Source organism: Acomys minous (assembly GCF_964271855.1).
Source record: "Acomys minous genome assembly, chromosome: 1".
In the NCBI taxonomy this organism is placed as follows: domain Eukaryota; kingdom Metazoa; phylum Chordata; class Mammalia; order Rodentia; family Muridae; genus Acomys; species Acomys minous.
In genome coordinates this window covers 166,345,271-166,351,191 of record NC_140483.1, presented here as the reverse complement: position 1 = coordinate 166,351,191, position 5,921 = coordinate 166,345,271, and the positions used below count along the sequence as shown (strand labels likewise).

The 5,921-nt window shown below is 44.8% G+C and overlaps 1 pseudogene across 1 annotated transcript; it reads left to right on the top strand.

Moving 5' to 3' along the window:
• The first annotated feature begins 2,441 nt into the window (after positions 1 to 2,441).
• LOC311594078 (lethal(3)malignant brain tumor-like protein 2) lies at positions 2,442 to 4,528 on the top strand (annotated as a pseudogene). The gene has a single exon. The product of its transcript is annotated as a lethal(3)malignant brain tumor-like protein 2 (transcript).
• Positions 4,529 to 5,921: the final 1,393 nt, after the last annotated feature.

Here is a 5,921-nt window from a genome sequence, read left to right as displayed (position 1 = left end):
GCCTAGTGGAATACTCCTTCATGGCTTGATCTGCCTGCTTTCTTACAGCACCAGGACCAACAGCCCACAGGGAGCACCACATCCAATGGAATGGGCCTTCCCAAATCAATCATCACTCAAGAAAATGCATCACAGGATTCTCACAGGCGAATCTAGTGTGGACAATTTCGCAGTTGAGTTTCCCTTTCCCAAAATGACTCTAACTTGTGTCTAGTTGACATGAAATTACCCAGTACAGTTTTGATGGTGAATTGACTGGGCAGAGCCTTTGAAAAATTCCCTATAACCAGTAGTCATTTCAACTGTGGTGTAAACAAATCTCTTCAGAGTTGCTTACATCAGTTAGTCTTCTCTGATTCCTTTTATGGTGCAACCACTGTAGACAATCCCCAGCAAATAATCCAGTGCATGTATGAAGAAGTTTTCTGGTGGAGGGAGGGAGAGAAATGTTACCTAAGATACCCGATAATCATAGATATTTATTATCACTCCTAACACTCATCTTTGAAGCATAAACTGATTTACTCCAAAAGCAAAGAGAAAAACTGCAAGTGTCTTTAAGCTACTTGTTTTGACTATGTGTTATTTACATGAAAGTCTGCAATTACTGAAAAGTATTCACTGCCTCCAAGATACAGGCAAGAGACTGATCAGCAGAAACTGAGAGTAGCAGAGGTGAAGTAGTCCTTGAAGTGTGGGTCTCTCCTCATCTGTGATGATGAATAGAAAACATTGCCTTTTCTCAACTATAGATACTTTATTTTTCAGCACTGAGTCTCTGCTTCATGAGAAAGGCCAGGTGTCAGAGATGCTTGTTTACTGTTCTAAAGCAGTGCCATTTATAGCATGAGAACACACAAGAGGCCCATCAATCAAGAACTTTCACCTTGAGGCAGTAATATAGATTAAATACTCTGATACTCCCTCTATTATAAAATTGCACCATTCAGGAAAAGTAGAAATTTTAATCAATTGCTATACCATAAGTAAATAAATAAGAATAGAATGTGAGTAAATGATAAAGAACAATGAAATGAAACAGAACTATGAACTACATTTTCAAGCAAATGCAAACAAACAAACAACCAAGCAAAACCAAATAAACAGAAAGCCTTCAGGTTTTTGTCACAGGCAACTGCAAATGCACTAGCATTGCAACCAGGGGTGGGGTAAGAGGCTCAGTCAAGAAAACACCTAGCTTAGAGCCAGCAAGTGTCAAAAGGTGAAGCTGAAATTCCTGCCTGAGCCAGGTTGTGAAAAGTCCAAGTTGCTTCCCCAGTCTGAATTGCTGGGACTGACAGGATGCATCATCATCAGCCACTGATTTCCTATAGAAGAACCTCTGAAATCTGTACTTCAGAAAGAAAGGAGAAAAGCACAGTGCGTAGGTCTGATATAAAAGAAGAGGTGGTGATCACAGAAGCTGATTAACATGCTAATTACACAGCCTTATATTGCTGGCATATGATGCTAATTGTGATGGTGGGTACCCTGCCATTTGAGGATTTGAGATCACAGAAATCATGTCGGTCAACCATAACATTTAAATCAGGGGGCAAGAACTATGTTTTTCTGTTTGATATAGATAAATGAATGAAATTTGTACATTACATATGGAATAATTTAATTGTCAAGCAGTTTTTAAACGGACAACATGGCTTCCAGTGTATTAAAGAGAGACAGTGAAATACACTTATTTAAGACCAAATATAAGGAATTAGGGAAGTTGGGCATGGTGGCACACGACTTTAATCATAGCATTTGGAAGGCAGAGGCAAGTGGATCCCTGAATTCCAGGCCAGCTTTCTCTACAGAGTAAGTTCTAGGATGGCCAGGACTACACAGAGAAACCCTATCTCTAAAAACCTAAAATAAAGAAAGATTGGGAAACAAATGAGGAAGGAAAAGTGGAAAAAAGCACAACAGCACATAGGAGTGTTAAAGTAAAAAAAAAATGTGTAAATAAGTCCAACCTTAGCATAGTTCACATGCTTGCACTAAAAACATATATTGTTAGGATCTCCAAACTCTAAAAACATTCTAAGCCAATGCCATTTTAACAAAACTCATTTTTGAACATGTACACCTGATCAAACCAACTTGAAAAAGGATGTGAGTTCATGAACATGGGATGTACAGGTAGATTCCTTTGCCCGTGTGGTTGGGAAAAGGGAAGAAACAAGAAAGTCATCTTCGATTCCAGCCCCTTCTCCATGAGCAGGCTGAATTGTAGCTAGAATCTTGATTTTAATGAGTTTGTCACTAAAACACAACCAGAAGCAAAGATCAAAGGTTGAAACGGGAAAAAACATCAATGCTCACATAATAAATCTTGCTTTTCTTCAGAAGAGCTGCTCCCATTTTCCAGCTGTATGAAAGTGACTGCAGGGCAATATGGCTTCCTCCACCTGGAGGTGGGTGAGGGAATTGAATTTGGTATCATGGAGAAAAGGTGGGGTACTGAGAAGACACCATCTTCAGAGACAATGGAAGAAGAAGAGGATGATGACTTGGAACTCCTTGGGGGCTACAATAGCATCTGGAGTTACAATAGCGGTGAGAACAGTGAGAGGAGGCAAGTGAAGCAGAAAATGGGGAAGCAGATGAGCTATCATCCTTGCCTTTGCGTTTATTCAGCCTTGGGAATACCTGCTCCTTGGATGGAAGTGGTTCTGAGCCAGCGGTCTGTTAGATGTGTGGTATCTTGGGCAATAGAGAAGCTTTCTTCTCAAAGACCAAGAGGTTCGGCAGTGTTTCATGTTCCAGGAGCTACTCCTTCAACTCCAAGGAAGCCAGTATCTTGGCTAGACTACAGGGAAAGCCGCCCACTGAATAAGCCAAAGTCCTGCACAAGGCATCTTGGTCTACCAAGATTGGAGCCTTCCTCCATGCCCAGGGCACAGGACAGCTAGCAGACGGGATACCAACAGGGCAAGATGCTCTGGTCTTAGGGTTCGAGTGGGGGAAGTTCCTGAAGGATCACAGGTAAAAGGCTGTTCCTGTCAGCTGCTTTAAACATGCACCCTTCTATGACCAATGGGAAGATGTCATGAAGAGGATGAAGGTGGAAGTCCTCTATAGTGATGCCATGCTCCCCAGCCGGGTGTACTGGATCACCTCTGTCATTAAGGTATCTGGGTACCAGGTGCTGCTCTGCTATGAAGGCTTTGAAAATGATGCCAGTTATGACTTATGGTGCAACCTGGGGACTACGGATGTCCACCCCATTGGGTAGTGTGCCATCAACAGCAAAATCCTGATGCGTCCATGGACCAACAATGTCAAGTTTACTGACTAGAAGAGCTACCTCATGAAGCAATTGGTGGGCTCCAGCATGCTTCCTGCAGATTTCCACATCAAGATGGTGGAAAGAATGAAGTACCTCTTTGAGTAGGGCATGAATTTAGGGGTTGAAGACAAGACCCAGATGTCACGGACCTACATGGATGTGGTAGATACAGTAATTGGATGTTGCCTAAAGCTCCTCTATAAGGATGGTGACAGTGATGATGACTTCTGGTGCCATATGTGGAGTCCTCTGATCTACCCAGTGGTCTGGTCAAGGTGCGTTGGTCACAGTATCAAGTTGTCAGAGAGACGATGTAACATATCATCACCCTACTTTCCAGAAAATCTGCTGTGATGCTGTTCCTTACCTCTTCAAGAAGGTTTGAGCTGTACACACAGAAGGTGACTGGTTAAGGAAGGGATGAAAATGGAAGCCCTTGACCCTCTGAATCTGGGCAATATCTGTGTAGCAACCATCTGCAAGGTTCTCTTGGATGGTTACCTGATGATCTGTGTGGGTCAGCACCCCTCCACAGATGGCTTGGATTGGTTCTGCTATCACATCTCCTCTCATGCCATCTTCCTAGCCACTGTCTGTCAAAAGAATGACATTGAGCTTACACCCCTCCAAGGGTATGAGACACAACCTTCTGACTGGGAGAGCTACTTGGAGAGGACCAAGTTGAAAGCAGCTCTAACAAGAATCTTCAACATGGACTGGCCTAACCATGGCTTCAAGGTGGGCATGAAGCTGGAGACTGTGAACTTGATAGAGCCCCAGCTCATCGGTGTGGCCACTGTGAAGCAAATGATTCATCGGCTCCTTAACATTCATTTTGATGGCTGGGACAAGAAGTACGATCAGTAAGTGGACTGTGAATCCCCAGACATCTACCCTCTTGGCTGGTGTGAACTCACTGCCTACCAGCTCCAGCCACCTGTGTCTGCAGATCCAAACACACCCCAGAAAGACAAAGAAGCCACAAAGAAGAAAAAGAAAGTTTGGGAGAAAAAAGCAGAAAAGGATCCCATCAGCTAAGGCTCAGTCCTTCCGACAGGGCCCCAAGAAACCCTTACTGGAGGAAAACATGCAGGTTCTGGGGGTCTTGGAGCCAGTTCCCAGTGACATTATTGCTGTGTGCATGAAGGAGGAACACCAAGACATCCTTTCACCAGACAGGCACTCAGTCCACAGTTGACTCTCCCCATTGAGAGCATCAAGCAGGAGAGGGACAACTGAAACTTCTCTGGCATTATCTTGGACTCTAACAGAAGCCAACCATGGTCATGGAGCAGAGGAGGCCCTGGCTTTACTACTATGTATGGAATAGACAGCTGGTCTCATAGGGCCCACTTGTGCCCTCTGGCTAGGCCTACTGATTGGTCAGCTTGAGTTCTAAGCTGGCACACTCATTGCACCCCTGCCACCCTGGAAAACTAGGCTGGTCCACATGTGTCTTCCCAGACAAGAGATGGGAGTAAAGTTATGGAGCTGCTGGGAGTGGACAGCCCAACATACTCTGGATGTGGACAGAGCCACCTCTGCCTTAGCCAAATTGAGGGCCTCATGCCTCTTGGGGGCACCTTGTACCACCTAGTACTGTAGGGACCCACTGTGGTAGGTAACTGTGAAGGGACCAGGGTAGTGAGTTTCAGTGTCTCTTGAGTGGCATTGACCTCAAGATTGCCAGGAACAGTTGGGAAGACACTCAGGGATCTGGATCCAAAAGGGGTACCTTGGGCAGGCTCCTTGTTGCTGGGTACAGGATCAGATGGTAGTTTGGCCCATGCACTGTGGGGGGTCCTGTCTGACCCCCCCATCCTTCTCTAGAGCCAAACTTGGGTTGGACCTCACACTTCTATCCCCAGCCTGGTCACATAAGCACTCAGCTGACCACCTTTATGTCAAGTTTGAGCATCTGTATTTCCCACCTAAGACACACTGTTTGTTTGTTTGCTTGTTTGTTTGACAGGGTCTATGTATTCCTGGCTGTTCTGGGCTTGAGTCCAGGCTGGCTTCAAACTTAGAGATCCACTTGCCTTTTTTTCTTGAGTGCTGGGATTAAAGGTGTGCACTTGGCCCAGTTATATACTTTTAAAACTGGTTATCTAGCTCCAGTAATTGGCTCTCTGTGTTTCACTGTACTTTGGACAGAAGCAGTGAAGCCAGTGCTTCCTGCAATGCACTTCCTGTAGCTGTGCTGCACTGCACTGCCACCCTCTGGCTTTGCACTAGTCAGCTGGCTTCTTTATGCTGAGGTATACTGACAAGCTTTGCTCAGGACTAGTCTGGGTTCATCCCTGAGGAGAGATGTGAGTGGACCTGTCATCACAGACTGAGCAAGTTGAGAGAGAATTTAGTCTTGACTCATCTGCTAAAGACAGCCTACCCTGTTCAGAGCCTGGGCCACAAAAGAGGCCTGTGTCAGTCTGGTTTCCTCAAAGGATAAATACACTTGGAAGTGGATGGAAGACCAAGGCAAAAAGTAGGTTCCATTCCCAGCACCCACTCAGAGCCACCTGTAACTTGAGATCTAGGGGGAGCCTGTGCCTCTGTTTTCTGTGGGCATCTTAAAACATGTAATTAAAAATAAAATCATTCAAAGAAAGAAAGAAAGAAAGAAAGAAAGAAA